This window comes from Pinus tabuliformis, chromosome 3_2 (genome assembly GCF_031772625.1).
Source record: "Pinus tabuliformis cultivar Carrire ecotype Pingquan chromosome 3_2, CPIR1, whole genome shotgun sequence".
NCBI classification, from domain to species: Eukaryota; Viridiplantae; Streptophyta; class Pinopsida; order Pinales; family Pinaceae; genus Pinus; species Pinus tabuliformis.
This window is the reverse complement of record NC_142302.1, coordinates 1,281,745,061-1,281,767,097: the sequence shown is the minus strand read 5'-3', so window position 1 is coordinate 1,281,767,097 and position 22,037 is coordinate 1,281,745,061.

Below are 22,037 nucleotides of genomic sequence, written 5' to 3'. Positions count from 1 at the left end.
CATGTAATGATGAAGACCAAACCTAGTTACACTTTTCAACACTCCCTCTTAACTAGGGAGGTATTTATAATGGTCCTTGAACTTTCTCAATATGAAGAATCTCTCATAAGAATAATTCAAGTTTGTAACTCATTTGTATAGAATCATATAAAACAACATTTTTATATAGAAATTCCTTGACTAACAACTATATCTCTCCATAAGATCAGAGCACAATGCTGGTGAGACCAATGATTTATAGACATACTCATCATTGTCTCTCTAGGAACATACCCCACCTGGGTTCACTCAGGATATGTTCCATAAGGACTATTCTTTTCTTGGCCTCCCTAGTCCCAAAATAATATCGGTCCTCCATGACTACTCTTACTATTGGATGCCCTATCTCATCCTCAAAGAGCATCGGATGCTAAATTATTACATAATCCTCCATTTTGTCTACCCTGGTGCAGAAAAGAACGACGTTTCTATCTCTCCTTTTCAAACCAGGAGGTTTTATTCCATTAAAGGAATGTACTCATTCCTATCACAAAGGAATGCACCTAAGATTCCTACTTAGGAATTTCCCAAGTTTCTTCCAAGTAAGAAACTTTTTCCTAGGCTCCCTCTTAACCAGGGATCTATCGCAGCTCATTATGTGGAGATATTGAAACAACTAATTGCTTGAAGATCTCCTTTCTTCGATGTCATAAATTTATTTTTTGTCAAGGAGTCTTCATCTTTGGTAAATTCTATATAGGGAACAGATCATACATCACTTTATTCATGAGTTAGTCATGTCTTCAACTCATCAGAAAGTGATCCATCAAATTTTCCATCTGGCTTTTCTTCATGTCATTCTGCTTTCATGCCATATTTTTGGAAGGACATTACATCCTTCTATATGGCCTGCTTGGAAGTCATTCACATATCTTCCATTTGACAGTCTTGTTAGTGCCTAAATCTACCTGAGGCTGAAGGAAGGCAGGTCTAGGGTAACATCAAACCACGCTTAACCTGGTAGCTAGCCCTACCAAGTCGGGAGAGGGATCTCTCCTTGTCAATCTCAAATAGGATATCGGTAATTAGGGCTTGAGATGACTAAAATGAATGCTAATTTTAGGCTAGGTATATTAGGTCAGAGGATTTTGTTTAATTTTGATGGTTGGTTGTTGGATCAGATGAGGAAGGAAACTTTGGGTCTGGGAAATCAACTCAAATTTGCAGAGTTTTCTGTGGGGCGAGGTAGGAAAGTGTTTAGCACTTTGAAATGAATGTGATGGTGAGTCTAAAGACTGGTGAGGAGTTGGAGAGGGCATGCAAGGTTCATGAGTCTTCAAATAGCAGAAAACATTAAAAACTAAATGTATCCTCTAGGCAGAGCATTGAATATCAATGGATTCTAACTAATTCTCTTGATTCATTTAGTTATGAAGAAAGAAATAGATGTTGGCACATATACACATAGGAGAAACTAAATCATAGAGGAAAAAATAATGCCAAGACACATTACCACAAGAATCCCACAAAATGTTGCAAAACCCTGGTTCATTTCCTTGCCAAACTGCAGAAGTGATTTATAATAATGATCAATGCATCCGCAAGAGTCCAACCTTAACAAATGACTAAGAAAGTACAAGATATAGGCATCAAACCAACTATTCTAGCCATCAGGGGTCGAATCCATGAGTCAAGGAGCTGTTTCAACAACATCTAAACTAGGAACTGAAAAATAGGCAGTGGAACAACTTGCCTCTAAAACTATGGAAACTGATTCATTCATCCTCAAACCAATTCTAACTGATGTATCTACCTCCTCAAGTCATTTTTCATCATATTTACATCATAGTACATCACATTACATCATATTACATCATTAATTTACCAAAGAGAGAAGAAAAAGTCAACTGTCAGCAAACTAGGCGAAATTATGAGTTTTTAGGCAAAATTGGCAAAATTTTGCCTGATGTGCAGTGCCACTTCAAGGCTGAATTTGGAGGCCTTCCACTTCACCAAATCAGGCCCAAGATAGCTTGTTGGAAAGCTCTACCTGTCTACTTTCTAGAACAACTAGAATTTTTGGATTTGGAGTCAATTTTCCCCTTCAAAAATCATTTCTCCCAAGACTGGTTCCTGTGGGTCCAAAAAGTGGCAGAGAGGGCAATTTTTAGGTGTTTTTTGCCCTTTAGGTGACCCAGATTTCCTCCAGATCTTATGAAACTTTCTAGGTTTCATCATTTTTCCATGAGGAATCCAAAAATTCAAGCCATTTTGCAAAATACTGAGCCAACTCAATGCGTAGCACTGGTGGCGCTGCGCATCAGCTGAAAATTCCTGTGTTTTTAATTACAAAATTGTGAAATGACAAAAATCTCCCAAAGTTTCTTCAAATTTGGCAAGAGGTAAGATTACTAATTGCTTTGCTGAGCTAATTAAGCTTCAGCCAAAATTTTGTTGAAATTTGGTACCGGAGGACAGGTGGTTCCCTTAGGCTTTGATCTTTGGCCTAGGGAAAAGTGTCCAAAAGAATTTAATTTTTCTCCTAAAGTGACTTTATAATTTTATAAAGTTAAATCTAATTTAAAAGTGACTTTAAGTGATAAAGTTATTAAGTCTAATTTTAAAGTGACTTTTATAAAGTCAATGAAAAATTAGAAAGGAAAAGTGACTTTGGAAATAAATGACTAAGTGGGTCTTTATTAAAGTGGGGTGAATTAAAAAATAGAAAGTGAGATTTAAATGAGCATTTAATCTCAACCATTGATCTAAATCTATTTCAGCCATTGGATTTAGAGATCACCCAAAAGTCACTTGGAGTTATATTAAAGGAGGAAAAGGAGGAAAATGTCATTCATTCTTTCATGAGCAGATTGGGAGAAGGAGAGCAAGAGAGCAAGAGAGATTTCTGAGCAGGGAGGAGAAGGAGACAGCAGCTTGGCACACATTCCAAGGCAGCAGTTGAGCAGATTTGTACAGCTGATTCAGCACATAGTGAAAGGCAAATTTTTGCACAAAAATCGAGGAGCAGTTTGCTGATTTTTCTGCACACAAAACGGAGGTCGTACAGCATTTATTGCTGTCCTGTGTGCTGTAATTTCCAGATTGCTGTGAGGCACGGGAAAGGAGATAAGTTGTAAATTTGCTTGCTGATTTTTTGCTGAATAATTCTCACTGTAAAAAGACAATTTTCAGAAATAAAGAAGAGCTCTCAAACTGGTTTTCCCCAAGAGTTGTAGGGGGTTTTTCCAGGGTCAAGTTGACCAAAAATATCAGTGTTTTAATGTGTTTTAATGGCTGTTTTTAATTGCTGATTTTTAATTCTGCAATTTCCAGCATTCTGAAAAATTTCCAGAATTTGTGTTTTCAGCAATATTTATTTTTTTCAGTTTGTTAAATGTATGGTTATGGGAATGGGCATTTAACTACATGGGAGAAATAAGAAGAAACTGAAAACCGGGGTGGGAAAACAGAAATTTTTACATGGTATCAGAGCTTGAGTGCTGAAGGGCAGTTTGGGACAGCAAAAGGAAAAATTACAGTTGCTGATTTTTCACTCAGAAAATTCCAGCAAGCTGATTTTTTCATAAACAGCAGTTTTATCTTTACTACAGCAGTGTTATTTTTTCAGTTTTAGGACAGCAGGATGTCATTGGGATTGAGGGTGGAGGATAGGCTGGATGGGCATATAAATTACAGTGTTTGGAAGGAGAGAATGCAGAGTATCTTTGAGGAGGCAGAAGTCTGGGATATCATGGTGCATACCGCACAGAACCCTGTTGTTGTGCCCACTGATGTTACTCAGTTGGCTGAGTATAAAAAGAAGAACAATAAGGGTAAGAGGCTGATTCTAGACGGAATCAAAGACCATTGCATTCCTCATGTGAGAGGAAAGAGCAATGCCCATGAGATGTGGACAGCATTGTCCAATCTCTACCAGAGTACCAATGAGAACCGGAAGATGGTCCTGAAGGAGAAGCTGAAGAACATTAAGATGGGGAATGATAGTGCAGCTGGATATCTCACAAAGATTACCAATGTGAGAGATGAGTTGGCAGCGATTGGAGAGGCCATTCCACCCACTGAGTTGGTGCGGATTGCAGTGAATGGCCTCCCCCGTTCATGGTTGAACTTTGCTGATGGGGTTTGTGCACGTGAGACCCTTCCCACATGGGAGAGGTTTTGGGATGATTGCATTCAGACAGAGATCAGGAAAGGACAGCTTGGGGCAGCCAAGCCAGTTGAGCAGGATGAGGACGTAGCACTGGTGGCAGGAGGCAAGAAAGGCAAAGGGAAGAAGCAGGCTTCCACAAGCAGTGGTGGGGGCAAAGGCAAAGGTAAAGGTAAACAGGGGAACACACAGAAGGACTATTCCAAGGTGAAGTGTTGGAATTGTCAAAAGATGGGACACTATGCAGTTGTGTGTCCGGAGAAGAAGAAGAAGAAGGGGAAGAACCAGGATGTGGCAGCTTCAGCAGAGATTGAGGACTTTGCAGGTCGGTTTGACCGGGAGTTTGCGTTCACTACGTGTGAGTCCTCTAGTGCAGGATCACCTGCCACACAGGTTCAGAGGGAGCATGCTTTTCCCTCGATTAGCGGAGCATCTTCAGGTATCTGGTATGTGGACAGTGGGGCTTCACGTCATATGACAGGAGTCCGTGAGTACTTCTCAGAGCTTTCAGAGAGTGGCACTGATATTGAGGTAGTACTCGGTGATGACAGAGTTGTTAGAGCAGTCGGGGTGGGGACAGTGACATTTCAGAGGGAGTCCAAACCTCCCTTGAAGGTGTCAGAGGTTCTTTATGTGCCAGGGATGAGGAAGAACCTCATATCCGTCTCAGCTTTGGAGGACAGAGGATATGAGGTACTGTTCAGGGGAGGACAGGTGTTGATGTATCCCAGGGACGCTCCAGCTGATTCAGCTAGAGTGATAGGTGTACGCCATGCAAAGGTGTACAAGTTTGCATTCCAGCCCCTTTTGGCATTGAGCAGTAGTACCGACAGCAGAGCTAGCAGTTCTGAGCTGTGTGAGATTTGGCACCGCAGGATGGGACACATGTATCACGGAGCCTTGAGGACATTGCGGGAGATCACTACAGGTGTGCCAGATTTCAGTACTGATCACTTTGATACTTGCAGAGGTTGTGCGATGGGCAAGTTTGCCAAATCCCCTTTTCCCAGCAGTGACAGCAGAGCGACGGGGATACTTGATTTGATTCATTCCGATGTGAGCGGTCGGATGTCTCATGTTTCCTTGAGTGGATATGAGTACTATGTGTTATTCATTGATGATCACTCCAGGAGGACCTGGATTTATTTTTTGAAGACCAAGAGTGAGGTCTTCAAGCGGTTTCAGGAGTTCAGAGCTCTTGTGGAGACTCAGACAGGTCGAAAGATCAAGTCCTTGAGGTCGGACAATGGAGGAGAGTACACCCTTGGAGAGTTTTTTGACTATTGTGTGGAGGCAGGCATTAGGAGGGAGTTTATTGTTCCTTACAACCCCCAGCAGAACGAGGTTGTGGAGAGGAAGAACAGATCCATCATAGAGGCTGCCAAAGCTATGTTACATGATCAGGGGTTGCCATTGTTCTTGTGGGCATAGGCCTGCAACACAGCTGTTTACTTGCAGAACAGGAGTCCGCATCGTGCCTTGGGGCACATGACTCCTGAGGAGGCTTTCTCTGGGAAGAAACCTGATCTTGGTCATCTTCATATCTTTGGATGCATTACATACTCCTATATACCCAAGGAGGAGAGGACCAAACTAGAGCCCACCGCAGAGAAGGGTATCTTTGTGGGCTACAGTGAGACCTCAAAGGCCTTTCGGATTTACATTCCTGCACAGAGGAGAGTTGTTGTCAGACGGGATGTGAAGTTCGAGGAGGACAGGGCCTTTAGGAGGTCACGGGAGTTAGAGTATCTGGATCAGCCAGACCCTCAGTAGCAGTTGAGTCAGTCGCAGGGATCAGGAGGATCCAGAGGTACATCTATGAGGATGTCAGGTCCGTCAGTGAGCAGTGGCTCATCGAGCCAGAGGGGTGGTGCTCCGGGCAGCATGCAGAGTAGTTCACTAGGGAGTCCACTGATGGACAGTTCACATGGTACCTCAGCTTCTACAGGTTCAGGTGCAGGCAGAAGGACAGCAGACAGACAGTCAGGAGTTCAGGCTACTGATGATGATGAGGAGGAGGAGTTTCATTCTCCGGTGGAAGAAGTGCGCTCAGGGAAGAGGAAGCCCAAGTGGCTTCAGGACACCTTGAGAGATGCCACATCTGTTGCTGAGCCGAAGAGGCCGGTCAGAGAGAGTAGACCACCTGAGAGGTTTTGTAGTTATATGGCGATGGTTACCAGCATCCTTGACTCTGAGCCTTCTAGCTATGAGGAGGCAGCTAGCCAGCAGGTCTGGAGAGAGGCCATGCAGGAGGAGTATTCTTCTATCATGAAGAATGATGTTTGGGAGGTGGTGCCGAGGCCTGAGGGAAAATCCGTGGTTACTTCCAGATGGCTTTACAAGGTAAAGCATGCTGCAGATGGCAGCATTGAGAAATTCAAAGCGAGGTTTGTGGCTAGAGGGTTCTCCCAGGTAGAGGGAGTTGATTATGAGGAGACCTTCGCTCCCGTGGCTCGATATACTTCGATCCGCTCCATTATATCGATAGCAGCAGAGATGGGTTGGAAGATTCACCAGATGGATGTGAAGACCGCATTTCTCAATGGCTTCATACAGGAGGAGGTGTACATTGAGCAGCCACAGGGCTTTGAGGTGCATGGGAAGGAGTCCCATGTGTGCAGATTGAAGAAGGCCCTTTATGGCCTGAAGCAAGCTCCCAGAGCTTGGTACTCCAGGATAGATGCATACTTGCAGGGGATGGGTTTCACAAAGAGTGAGGCAGATCTGAACCTTTACTTTATTGTGATTGGTGAGGAGCCTCTCATTCTGGTGCTGTATGTGGATGACTTGATCATTACAGGTGCAGAGAGACTCATAGAGCACTGCAAGAGAGATCTTGCGGCGGAGTTTGAGATGAAGGACATCGGCTTGATGCATTACTTTTTGGGTTTGGAGGTGTGGCAGGAGGAGGGGCATTTCTTCCTGGGGCAGGGGAAGTATATTGTGGACATCCTTAGCAGATTCCACATGGAGGATTGTAGACCCATGTCGACACCGATGATCACCAACTGGAAGAAACTTCATGCTTCGGATTCCGAGTTGGTGGATCCCACATTGTACAGGCAGCTGATTGGTTCCTTGATGTATTTGGTCAACACTAGACCAGATATCTGTTTTGCAGTCAACACGATGAGTCAGTTTATGTGTGAGCCTAGGAAGGTTCACTGGGTGGCTGCAAAACACATTTTGCGGTACTTGCAGGGGACAGTGGATTATGGTCTGGACTACAGGCAGGGAGATGGAGTGAGATTGGCAGGATACACTGATTCTGATTGGGCAGGTTGTGCTTCTGATAGGAAGAGCACTTCAGGGTGTTGTTTTGGGTTGGGTTCAGCAGTAGTGTCATGGTTCAGCCGGAAGCAGCAGTCAGTAGCACTGAGTTCAGCGGAAGCAGAGTATATGGCAGCCAGTCTAGCTAGTTGTGAGGCCATCTGGCTTCGCAAGATGTTGTTTGGCTTATTTGGTCAGCCGTTGAGACCTTCAGTGATTTACTGTGATAATCAGAGTTGCATTAAACTCACGGAGAATCCAGTATTTCATGACAGGTCAAAGCATATCGGGATCAGATATCATTTCATCAGAGACTATGTTCAGAAGGGAGCTGTGAAACTTGAGTATATTTCCACTGATGAGCAGGTTGCAGATATCCTTACCAAAGCCTTACCACGGGGCAAGCATGTCTACTTCAGAGACAAGATGGGTGTGGTGAGGAACACCTTCCTCGGTAAGAGGGAGTGTTGAAATTTGGTACCGGAGGACAGGTGGTTCCCTTAGGCTTTGATCTTTGGCCTAGGGAAAAGTGTCCAAAAGAATTTAATTTTTCTCCTAAAGTGACTTTATAATTTTATAAAGTTAAATCTAATTTAAAAGTGACTTTAAGTGATAAAGTTATTAAGTCTAATTTTAAAGTGACTTTTATAAAGTCAATGAAAAATTAGAAAGGAAAAGTGACTTTGGAAATAAATGACTAAGTGGGTCTTTATTAAAGTGGGGTGAATTAAAAAATAGAAAGTGAGATTTAAATGAACATTTAATCTCAACCATTGATCTAAATCTATTTCAGCCATTGGATTTAGAGATCACCCAAAAGTCACTTGGAGTTATATTAAAGGAGGAAAAGGAGGAAAAGGTCATTCATTCTTTCATGAGCAGATTGGGAGAAGGAGAGCAAGAGAGCAAGAGAGATTTCTGAGCAGGGAGGAGAAGGAGACAGCAGCTTGGCACACATTCCAAGGCAGCAGTTGAGCAGATTTGTACAGCTGATTCAGCACATAGTGAAAGGCAAATTTTTGCACAAAAATCGAGGAGCAGTTTGCTGATTTTTCTGCACACAAAACGGAGGTCGTACAACATTTATTGCTGTCCTGTGTGCTGTAATTTCCAGATTGCTGTGAGGCACGGGAAAGGAGATAAGTTGTAAATTTGCTTGCTGATTTTTTGCTGAATAATTCTCACTGTAAAAAGACAATTTTCAGAAATAAAGAAGAGCTCTCAAACTGGTTTTCCCCAAGAGTTGTAGGGGGTTTTTCCAGGGTCAAGTTGACAAAAAATATCAGTGTTTTAATGTGTTTTAATGGCTGTTTTTAATTGCTGATTTTTAATTCTGCAATTTCCAGCATTCTGAAAAATTTCCAGAATTTGTGTTTTCAGCAATATTTATTTTTTTCAGTCTGTTAAATGTATGGTTATGGGAATGGGCATTTAACTACATGGGAGAAATAAGGAGAAACTGAAAACCGGGGTGGGAAAACAGAAATTTTTACAAATTTTAAGTTTGTCTTGTTCCTTTTTGGCCCTCAAGGCTCTCTTTCATTTACCTTTTAGGTTGTTTATCCTTGTCTTGCAAATTTTATTCCGAGCTAAGTAATGACAAGCCATATGACGCAACATTTTATTTTCTTTGTTAGCTTTCTCAAGCATCTTCTCAAGATGAATGTTTACCCTTTCCAACCATGATTCTTGGTCAGCCTCAATTTCTTACTCAAGGGACGTCATCTTGATTTTTCTTCTCTTTGCCACTTGCCTATTTTCTCTAATTGTTTGCAGCTCCATAATAGCTTGCTTTTCTTCCAGCTGCTTTTTCTCCTGCTCAAGAAAGTTGATGATCCATTTGGTCCTCTCAAGGTCAAGTGATAAAGCTTGTATTTCAGCCTTATTCTCCTTGATAATCATATCCTTGAGTCTTGAGCTTTGAGAGCCCAAATCAGTGACATCCTCCTCAACCAAAACAAAATCCTTGTCTTGCCCTTCAATAGGGCCCTCTTCATGCATCTGTTGCTTTCCTTTGTCTTTGCCCTGTACCTGTTTAGCTGGAGAAGAAGGCAAAGCCCCTTTCACCCCTGGTGAAGATAGCATTTGCTTGTGGTCCGGTGAAGAAAACGAGACCCCTTCCACCCTTGGTGGAGATAGTACTCATTTGGCAGCTACAAAAAGCATCCTAGTGCCTCTTTCATAAGTTACAAACATAGGAATATGAGCCTCTTCAGTTTTGCTTTCAGGCTCTTTTTGTTTCCTAGAAGGTTCACCTTCCTCTTGAGGATCTGCAAATATTTGAGGCCCCTTGAAGCTTTCATGGGCAATGAAAGTTTCCCATGACACTCCTAACTGAGTGAGCTAATGCAAAACAATAATTTTGAGGATAGCAAAATGATAAATACTATTGCGTTGCTGTGGGTATGGTTTTCTTTTTGCAATCACAGTCATCCTCTCTATGTTTTTACATATGAAATATGGAATACTCATCATTCTGACCCTGGTGAAGTGCATAAGTAATTTGATATGGTAGGCATAAAGTCTGGAGAACCTACCCTCACATGTGAAGTATTTGATGATAAGTTTCATGAGTGGAACATACCGGTCCTCTAAGAACTTGAAAGGAAACACCCTGCTAAGTTTACCATGATATTTGGCCTTGATATATGGTTCATAATGCTGCTTGCTGATATTTTGCCTTTTGTTCCACTTTTCCCCTACATTTGGCATTCTAGTAGCTTCTGCAATAATAGCTGGTGAAAGAGTGAAATTAATCCTAGCAAGGTGCACCACATTGTTCTCCATGTTTATGACAAATTGCCTTGCTAACTCATGATGGTATTTAACCCTCTCAACCATCTCACAAAACTCAAAACAAGACTGATATCTGAAACATGTGGTAGCAAGGGGGCAAGCAAGGAGTTCAGTCATGCTAATAGGTTCCTCTCTAATAATTTTTCCACCCTTGTGAGGTCTCCTAGGCTATACATTTCTTTCCCTTGAGTTGTCACTAAGTGCTTCTTCTTCATAAATTGATTCACTATTTCTTGTCATGGTGCTTGTCTTAGGGAAGTGATGTGAAGATGATATGGTGGAAAATGATAATGGATGAGGACAAGGAAGATGAGTATGAAGAGATTTTACAAACGTGGAATGGAGTTGGGAAATGAAGGGAGAGGTTTTGGAAATTAGGGTTTTATGAAGGGACTTAGGGTTTGATGAAGGAAATGAGTTTTCTTAGGGGAGTGGGAAAGGGAAAATGGAATTAATGGATTGATTTAGGGCAATGAAGTATAGAAAAGGGGAAAAGATGTTGGTTTTGGTTATGGAGTGAAAGTTTTACAATGAAAAGGAAATTTATGAAGACAAGCTAGGGTTTGATTTTCAAGATACAAAACTCATGAAGAAAATATGTAGAAGACCAAATTCAGCTCAAGACCAATGAGAACTTACTTGTAGGAGAGAAATGCAACATTTTTGAGAGTTTTGGGCGATTTGGAATGGTTTTGGCACTTTCTTGGCTGATGCACAGTGCATTGGGCCCAATGCGCAACGCCCTCCTGATGCGCAGCACCCTTGTAATTTTACACTGGTTGGAACCCACTAATGCACAGTGCCAGTCTGATGCACAACGCCAGTCTGATGTGCAGCGCCAAAACTCTAATGCACAGCGCCAGGCAGATTTGCTACAAAAACAAGGTTTTCACCTTCTTTTGCTCGATTTGCCTCCAAATCGCGATTTTAGCTCTTCAAGGATGTTTTACAGAATGAAATAGATGACTAGCATAATTTCACTTTATATATGGATGAACTTTTAATTTTTCCTCATTTCAAACCCAATTTAATAAAGTCTTAGTCACTTTTTCTCAAAAACTTTGTTTTTCATTTGAAATGTGACTTTTCTTGATCAATTAATGGACTAATGCATTGGTGCTTTTGTTTTTTGCAGTGGCTAGAGTTGGCAAGGTGACCAAGAGCAGCTGTTGAACTTATTACATATAGAAACACTTTAAATTACATAAAATTTGTACATAAAATTAAAAACTCTGTTTTCACCTCAAAACAGAGTTTTGAGGTAAAAACCATTTATTGAGCATATCATTAGTGAATTAATGATTCTATGAACTTATAAAACATCCTTATGTGCCTGCTAACCTTTTATTGAGTTTTGGATGACCATAATGGAAAACCATAGACCTAGTGAGACTAAAACCCTAAAATTGACTTTTGTTAATGAAATGAAACAAAATGACAGTAAATGACCTAAAACATGTGAAAACAGGCCAACAAGTGAATGTCATGAGGGAAATTGACATGAACCACTACCATAAGTTGATCCATGACCTAATGGAATGCAGCTGATTGGATGGGACACCTAATATGCATGCAAAAAGAGAATTTTGATCACTGATGGAGGGATGAAGATACCGACACTAACAAGTCCTACATAAGCCCAACCAGATGTTAGTTAAAAAATAATCAATGAAAACTTCACATCAGAGTTACCTTTGTGATGATCTTTCACCATGACATCTTCCTATAAGTATTAGCATCCTACATGTAGATTGACACATGTCCCATTGATATTCAGTTTCAAGGTTCTTTATCTTTTTCCAACTTCCATTAGAGTCTTCACATCCTTTCAGGAGATGTTCTAGTCAAATCTTCTTAGACTTCAGATGTTGAATGCCTTTTACCTTCGTTGCATATTATTATGATCTCTTACTACCTTTTCACACAATTCATTCCCAGGGGCTTCCAATCAGAGTTCCTCAATCGTAGTCAACCACCTCATACTTCATATGAGGACATATTATGTTGATCTCACCTAGTGTGACTCATGCCTTCCGAAATTATTTCATAGGAGGAGATTCATTTCCTTTGATCATGCTTCTCAGATAGAAGTAGCGATCCTTGTTACTTGCAACCATACAACATGACTTTATAATATTACATATAAGCAACATACCTCATTTTACATTTGGGTCATCTAGGCTTGTTTCAACAACTTCATTGATTGAAAAGATCTTCAAGCCCTTGATCTGCTTCATTTCGCATGTCAGCATACCATCATCCCATGAACTCCACAAGTTGGAGTTTCTGATGAAACACTTGCTTCCTCTCTATATCAGTGAATCCTCCAATGAGGATTCCATCTCGCATATCCTTATTCAACATATGTTTCCCTTTTAAAATAATGTATGATGAGACTTGTCCTGGATGACTTCTTCCTTTGACCTTTCAATGAGGTCACCAAGAGCTATATCCTTCAAAGTTGACTATCAGACATCTTCATGTTTCCTATGATGATGTCATGATGATTCTGATTATTATTTATTATAGCCATATCCCATAACATAAGATTTAGAAGCTATGTCAAGTCCCTTAGACCTAGTAGAGATCTCTTACTTTCTCTTTTCTTGGACTTCTTCTTTTCAGCTTCCTCCACTTATTTTGTGATATGGGCTTCTTCTATTCTTCTAATATTGTCCCTTTAAGACAATCTTTTGTATACTTTCCATATCCTTTACATCCACAGCATTGAAGCTCAGCTATGCTCTTCTTTCCTTTCTAAGGTTTAGAATTTGCCAAACTTCCTTTCCTTCCAAAAAATGTTTGAGTCCTTAACCTTCAATACTTTTCCCCTCAACTTGTCTTCTTCTATCATGCATAGAAATCACAAGTTGCCGAATGAGGTAACTTTCTTATCCCCATGGATATCTATTACCTTGATCATCATTTAGTGTATTTTAGAATAATGATGATTTTCTTCTTATCATCTCTCCTAGATTTCACTGTTGAAATCTTTATGAAGATATCCCTTCATTCTTTGATACCTTTGATTTTTTGTAGACCACATCTTCAGAGAGTATTCTTACGAGATTATCATATACATCTCTTTGATGTATCCAATATTGCTATATGAGGGGACCTTTAATAAGAACCCCTTTCCATGAATTCAAAGGAGACCTATACATTGATATGTTCAATGACTTCACTTTCTTCAAGGACTATATCTATCCTCCTTTTTCATGCAAGGAATTATGACCCATCCAAATTATAGATATCCTTGCAAACACAAAGTAATTTTACCAAATTGATTAAAGAATGAAAGATACTTACATGACAATTGAAGATGAAAACTTCATCTTGATCACTTTTATGATGGTTGAAGAAGATGTATTAGTGTCCCCTCTTGGATGATCTTCTTCCAAATGAAAAAGCCTTTCTTCAATAGAGAAGGTTGTTTCTCTTGATGAGGATGATTTGATACTTCCTTGGATGAACTTCTTCAAGGACAAGGAGAGGATCCTTGCTTGCTTTATAACCTTGAAGATGATGACAATGCCTACTATCCTTCAAGATATTTCGATTTCTTCGATAGTGGATGAGTGCAAATCAGATTTTCTTCTAGGGTTTCGACTTTCTTCAAGATGATGTGATCTTCATCTTTAAAGTCTTTTGAGCTATATTTACTTGTAGACAACTTGATGAGGGTCTTTGAGGCCTTTTGAAGATGACTATAGAAACAAAATCTCTTGCTGTTGTAGAGTGCTTCTTTGATTTATGGTTTGATTCTTCAATTTAGATATTGATATTTTTCTTTGGTAACCTGCAACTTGTTTTGATGCCATTATTGAAACTCAATCCTTGAGTGTCTCTTTGATTAGATTCCCTTCCTTTTACTTCAACACCTTATCTCTGATACCGTGTTGAGAAATATTGGGCATTCAAAGTTAACAATTTCTCTGCTTGTTAATTTCTTGTGATGCACTTTTACTTCTTATCTTATAGTATTTTCTTCGTTAGCTTATTATTGTGTTCTTTCATCAAGACAATTACAAAAATTAATAATAAAAGACAAGTGACACAATATGTTGGCTTTTCCAACCAGGGCCAAAACCTCTCACCTCTTGAGAGGAAAACCTGATTAAAATTATTCTTCTAGATCTTTAATTGATAAGTGCCAAGACCTTGACATGGACCCTTGACTATAGTATCCTCTCAAGAACCTTGTCCCAACCTTGATGCTCCGCCTCTTCCTTCCTTCACCTTTCTTCTTGATCTAGAATTGCTCCTTTTTGGCTCTTCTTGAGAAACTCTGTCTCTATCCTTTTTTGCTACACCTTCACAACTTCCCTAGAAAATATCGATCTCTAGGTATTCTATAGAGGAACTCGGTATCTACTTTGATTATCCAGAAGAGTATTTCCTTTGCTACCCCATAAGAAGCCCTTCTTCGTACTTCCCAGAAGATACTTTGCTGCCCCAAAAGAAATTTTTACGCCCTAACTTTGCACTACCCAGAAGATACTTTGCTGCCCCAGAAGAAAGTCACTTTCATTGGCCTAGAAGAAACCCTAACTTCACATTACCCAAGAATCCTTTCTCTCCCTTCTTTAGACTTCTCTTCTCTTCATTCTTCATAATACTTCCTTTTATCCTTTCTTCACACTTCTTCAGGTCAAGTTTCTTGTCCGAATTGTTTGTCTCCAAATGAGGCCGAGTTAGGCTATTTATACATGTCCTTATTGGTCTTTAGGCCGACTTGACAACCAAAGTTAGGCTAACTTGATCTAGCATCTTATTCATTGTTTGTAGGCCGACTTGAAGAGGTTTGGTGTCAAGTTCTTGGGGGATAATTTACATAGGCAATATTTGCCTTTTACAAAGTGTAATATGACTTCATTTACATGACAATGACTCTTACATTTTATGACTGGATGAAAAAGAAATCCTAAAGACTCTCAATGGGAGTCTTGACTCAAAAACAAAATCCATTTCTCATGAAACCCATGAAGAAAGTCAATATAATAATTTCATTTTTCTTATTTACATCTCATTAAATAAAATCATAATTACATGTCATTATGAAGACCGAATCTAGTTACACTTTTCAACACTCCCTACGGATCATCATAAAACCGTGTTCATTTGTCCATGGGGAAATTTTGCTTATCAGAAACTCCCATCTGGACTAAAGAATGTTGGTGCCACCTTTCAACGGGCTATGTCTTATGCTTTTCATGATATTAAGCATATTTTACAACCCTATTTAGATGATCTACCAACTCATTAAGTGAAACACAAAGATTAACCAATACATTTAAAAGTAATCTTTATCAGATGTCAACATTACAATATATGCTTAAATCCTCAAAAATGTGTTTTCTTTGTACAAGCTTGTTTATTACTAAGCTTTATCGTGTCAAAAGAAGGAATTTGTGTTAACCCCCATAAGGTAGAGCCTATTATGAATTTGCCTCCTCCTTCCAATTTGTGCCAACTCCAGAGTTTGCAAGGGAAAGAAAACTTTTTACGTTGATTCATTCCAAATTATGTAGAGCTAATTATAGGTTTTACTTGATTTTTGAAAAATGGCATCTCTTTTGTATGGGATGAAACTGCTAAAAAATATTTCGATGCACTCAAACACACTCTGAATCACACACATTTGTTGCATCCACTTGATTATCACCGAGATTACTTTTTGTATTTAGTTGGATCTGATGTGACCATTGGCATGGTATTAGTTCAAGAGGATGAATTGAATGAAGAACATGTGATTTATCATTTAAGTAGGAATCTTACGAAATATGAAATAAAATATGCACATGTGGAGAAATTGGCCTTGGCAACTGTATAATATTTCCAAATATTCTATCACTATATTCTTTTACGTAAAACAACATTCATTTCAGATTGAAACCCTATGGTTTATATTCTTATGAGACAGTTTCCAAGGGCAAAATATTCCAAATGGATAGTTATCCTATAGGAATTTGATTTAGAATTTATGAAATCCAAGTTAAAGAAATCATTGTTGTTTGTTGAATTTATATGTGACTTTCCCTATACTGAAACAAAAACTGTGACAGAGGATTATCTTTTGGATGAATCACTCTTTCTTATCAACACATTAGACCCTTGGTATGGAGATATTATTGTTTATCTTCAAACTCAGACTTTTCGGCCCGAATTATCATGAATTGACCGTCATCGTATTCGGTACTAATCTCAAAATATACTATTATTGGTGATACACTTTATCGTCATGGTGGTGATTCTATTTTTAGATGATGTTTGACACATAATGAAGCCAAAAAAGCATTAAATGACTGTCATTCCCGAGCATGTGGCGTCATATGTCTGGGTTTACCACTGCTTGAAAAATCTTCCGCGCTAGGTATTTCTAGCCTTCCATGTTCAAAGATTGTATAAATAAAGTCCCGAAATGTCATAATTGTCAAATATATTATCAAAAAATGTTCACCCCCTTCTCTTCTTCACCCAATCATCACTGTCGGTCCTTTTGTGAAGTGAGGCATCAATTTCATTACATGTAACCCTCACTCGGTCGGGGGGCATGGGTATTGTAGAAATTTTGAATAATATGACACTTATTCACAGATACTATCTTGATTATACACTATTTCAGAATGCATGCATAATACATAACCTCCTCTACGTTGATCATCAATTTTGCGGAATTAAAAACAATGAAACATCAATCGCATGCGCACATTAACACAGTATGTAACCCGGGAAAGCATACAGCTGAAAACCCCACACTATCTGTATATTATAATGATTGAGAACATGTAACAATACATAGTACAATACTCCTCACAAGTACTCAGTACTATCTCCACCTGTTACGCACAAAACTAGCTCAGATCTGAATCAATCACAGGTTCAAATCTCCTCCACTGCTTGCCTGCCTCCACTACGCAATCCTGCATGAGAATAAATCAGTGTGGCTGATCCAAACTCACATTTTTCTTGGCTGAACCATGCAATCCTCATTGGAAATACTCAATCCATGCATGTGCAAAATCTCATGCACAACTATAGTCACAACTGATAGCAATCTCAACCTCTAACACCTGTCTCCACTGAACTGTACATGCACTGAGTTAACTGATGTATTCTTTAGTTGCTTTATGAGTTAATAATTAGTGAATTAATTAACAATTAATTCACATCACTCATCACTAGTGTATTCTGCAGTTAGACTAAATACAACTAGTTCAACCAAGTCAAACTGAACACAACTCCATCAACTCCTCAATCAACTCCACCAAACTCAACCACTTGAGTTCTAACTGAAGTCCACCATGCAATAGCTCAACTGACCCATAAGAAAAGCGTATTTCCTTCTGACAGTTGCATGTGCCACATCTGTAGCTCAAACTGAAGTGCTCCAAGAGGATAAGATAATGTTTATAGTCCAAATATTATTATGAGCTAATAATATTCGACTATTCTATTTTAGCCCGACAGTCTAAAAATAGAAACCGCCCATATGTCTAAAAATAGAAGTCCATATATTTTTACCAACATGACCAATCATCCACAAATAGCATCCTGCAACTCATAGACCATGATCCATATGTCTAAAAATAGACATAGTTTGAAAATAGACTTTGCGCCAAAAATAGCCTGCGGGCCCACTTAGTGAAGGCGATTTCTTTCCACTAAGCTCCATCATCTTGTTGCATTCTCAACACTCCATCTCAACAAGATATGGATTATCAGCAACCCCTATCCTGCCTCGGTGGTATTCGAATTTTCTCCTGGTGAGCGCCTTCGTCAAGATATCAACATCCTGATCCTCCGTTGGAATGTATGAAAGTAACATGATTCTCTGCTGCACACAATCTATGATATGATGGTACTTGATGTCAATGTGCTTAGATCTATCATGAAATACTGGATTAGCTGAGAGTTTAATGCAACTCTGGTTATCACAATAAATCACAGTAGGCTCCAAGTATGAATCGAACAATCCAACCAGAATCTTCCTCATCCATATAGCCTCGCATGCAGCCAAACTTGCTGCCATATACTCGGCCTCTGCTGAATTGAGTGCCACGAATCTCTGCTTCCAGCTGTACCAAGAAACTGCTGTCGACCTGATATTGAAGACCCCTCCAGGTGTGCTCTTTCTGTCCGTTGGGCTCCCTGCCCAATTTGCATCCGTGAAGCCACATAGCTTCACCTCATCCTCTTGTCTGTACCACAATCCATATCCAGATGTGCCTATGAGATAACGCAATACATGCTTGCCTGCCTTCCAGAAGAGCTTGGTTGGCCTAACCATAGCTTGTGAAAGCTAGTTAACAGCATAGCATATATCAGGTCGCGTATTGACCAGATACATAAGCGACCCCACCAACTGTCGATAAACAGTGGCATCCACTACCTCCGCTGAAGTAGCATCCTCCTTCCTCCAACCTCCAGGAAGAGGAGTATCAACAGGCTTGCAGCCATGCATGTTGAACTTCTCCAGTATCTCTTGAGCATACTTACCCTGAGAAACAAATAGTCCATCACTGCGCTGCCAAATTTCCAATCCCAGGAAATAATGAAGGAGGCCCAAGTCCTTCATCTCAAACTCCTTAGCAAGATCATCCTTGCATGAAAGTATCAACAACTCATCACCTGTCAGAATCAAATCATCTACATAAAGTACAATGATAAGCAAATTACCCTCCACCACAATCTGGTATAGGTTAGGATCCGCCTCACTCTTGGAGAATCCAAGTCTGGTGAAATAGCTGTCTATCCGTGTGTACCAAGCACGTGGTTCTTGTTTCAACCCATACAGGGCTCTCTTGAGCCTGCACACATGCAACTCGCTGCTGAAGATATCGAAACCTTCGGGCTGCTCTATGTACACCTCCTCCTCAATGACTCCGTTGAGGAACGCAGTCTTCACATCCATCTGATGAATGTGCCACCCCATCTGCGCTGAGAGAGCAAGAATCATCCGTATGGAAGAATACCTTGCGACAGGTGCAAAGGTCTCCTCATAATCAATCCAGTCTATCTGTGAGAAGCCTCGGGCAACAAATCTTGCCTTGTACTTCTCCACACTCCCGTCAGCTACCTGCTTTACTTTGTAGATCCATCTCAAACCCACCACTGATTTCCCTTCCGGTCTTGGGACAATCTCCCATGCACTGTTTCTGACAATTGAATCATACTCTTCTACCATGGCATCTACCCATGTGGGATCCTCCACAGCTTCCTCGAAAGAGGATGGCTCAGTCACAACACATTTGCTCACAAGAGCCATGTATCCAGTGTACCGATCAGGTGACTGTCTTTGCCTGCGTTGAGCTGTAAGTGGTCCTACAACCTTCTCTGCATCTTGAGCCAGTCGCTCAGCTTCTGTAATGCGCTTTCGCCCTCTGATGGTTGGCGCTGCATGAGTGGTATCTTCCACTCCATGAATTTCATCCTGTGGTTGATCCACGTCCTAAAGCTCATCCTTAGGAACTAATAGCTCCTCATCTGCATGCAAGTGTGGCTCCCTCTCAAGCAAACACTTCATGGCTTTCTCCTCCTGAAATTTTAAATACAACAGTCTTGCGACTGTCTGGCAAATACAAACGATAGTTATGGGGCATATTAGTGTACCCCACAAATATCCCAACATTTGCAGTCGGCTCTAGCTTCTTCCTGGCATCCTTCGTCACATGCATATAAACATTAGAACCCAAAATCCTCAAATGAGAAATATCAGACCTCTTACTAGAATAAGCCTCCTCGGGTGTACTCATGCCAAGTATCCTGTGAGGACAATGGTTCTGCACATATACTGCAGTATTGCATGCTTCCGCCCACAAGTGAAGGGGTAGGCCCTGATCATGCAACATCGCCCGTGCAGCACCCACGATCATTCTGTTCTTCTGCTCAGCAACCCCGTTCTGCTGTGGGTTATGGGGAGCTATGAGCTCTCTTCGAATCCCTTCTGCGCTGTAGAAGTCCTTGAACTCGCCAGAGATGAATTCACCACCATTGTCGCTCATAAGAGCCTTCACCTTCTTCCCCGATTCCTTCTCGACTAGTGCTTTGAACTCACAGAACTTTGAGTATGTCTCGCTCTTCTTCTGCATGAAGAAGATCCAGCACTTTCGAGAGAAATCATCAACAAAGATCACATAGTACCTGTGCTTTGCTGTCGAAGCTACTGAGAAAGGTCCACACACGTCTATGTGAATTCTCTCAAGGATCGTCATGGCGCGACTATCCTTCTCGTGAAAGGTGGCTTTCACAAATTTTCCCAAAGTACACCCCTTGCATTGATCTGACTGCACAAGAGTGCCTTTAGGAAGCCCAGTAGTAATCTGCTGCAGTATCTTCAAGGCTCCATGGTGAAGGTGGCCCAATCTCCTGTGCCAGCTCGCCATCATCCCAGCTCACCAATTCTTCTGCCTTGCATGCCATTGCTGCGCAGCCATCTACATGCAACTGATAAAGGTTCCTCACTTGAACCCCTATGTTCAGGGTTTCTCCAGTTATCTTACTGTGCAGGAAAGCCTTTCCCTCGCTGAAAACAACATCATATCCCTTGTCTTCTAACATCGCCACAGAGATAAGATTCTTCTTCAATCCTGGAACATGCGTCACTTCCTTCAATATGAAGGGTTTACCAGACTCCCGCTCAAAGGAAATGGTACCGATACCGGTCGCACTGTATCTACCATCATCGCCCATCTCGATGTGCACTCCAAGGTCTTTCTCCTCCAGATCAGAAAACAAATCTCGATCTCCTGTCATGTGAAAAGACGCACCACTGTCCAAGAACCATACTGATCCCATCACACTTGATACCAAGCATGCGATCAATGAAAAATCAACCTCAAACTGCGAGGCTAAGGCCTCTCCTGCTGCAGATCCAGCAGTTTGCTTATTTTTCTTCTTCTGCGGACAATTTGTGGCATAGTGTCCGTGCTGGTGACAGTGAAAGCACTTCACCTTGGACATGTCCTGCTTCTTGCCTTTCGCACCAGAATGAGAAGATTTCTTGTTCTTCCCCTTCTTTGCTTTGGCAGCCAAAGCAAAATTTTATTCATCAGGTGCCTTTGATGAAGATCCATCCCTGGTATTCCACCTGATCTCCTCCTACACAAGATCTGACCAAAGTCTCTCCCATCCTGGCAATTTCTCCCGACCATTGACAGAGTCCTGATAGGAATGCCAACTCTTCGGAAGACCAAGGAGAGCCAAGCTCACCAAGTCCTCATCATCGACAGTCACCCCCACACTTCCCAGCTCATCCCTGCACTAGGTGAACTTCGTGAGATACTTGGGCATACTGTCTCCCTTCTCACACTTAATGTTTCTGAGTTTATCCTTAAGTGCCAACTTCCTCTGGTCGCTCTTGCTTTGGAATAGATCTGTCAACACTTTCCACATCAAGTATGGAGAAGCCTTTCCATGCAGGCTGGACACAATGTGATCCTTCATGCCCTCCAACAGAATCCTTTGACACTTTTCTTTCTTCTTTTGCCAAGCATCAACTTGAGCAGTATCAGTAGGCTTTGGGACCTCAGCCTCTATGAACTCCTTCAGCCCATTGTCATCTAAAACCGCCTCCATCTTGTCTTTCCATGCAATATAATTCGAGCTGCCCTCAAGAGCATGCTCCAATCGCAATCCGTTGAAAGACATTTCAACTTTGACACCAAGAAAACACTGTTGCAAATTCGAATTCCACCAGCTCAAAACTCAACTGCTTCTGATATAAAATTCGTGAGAACAAAGTATTTCTCGTACAGAGATTGACTGTATGGTCTTTTACTGGATATCTCACCTTCCAAAGGAAGGATGAATCCAGAGTCTACCT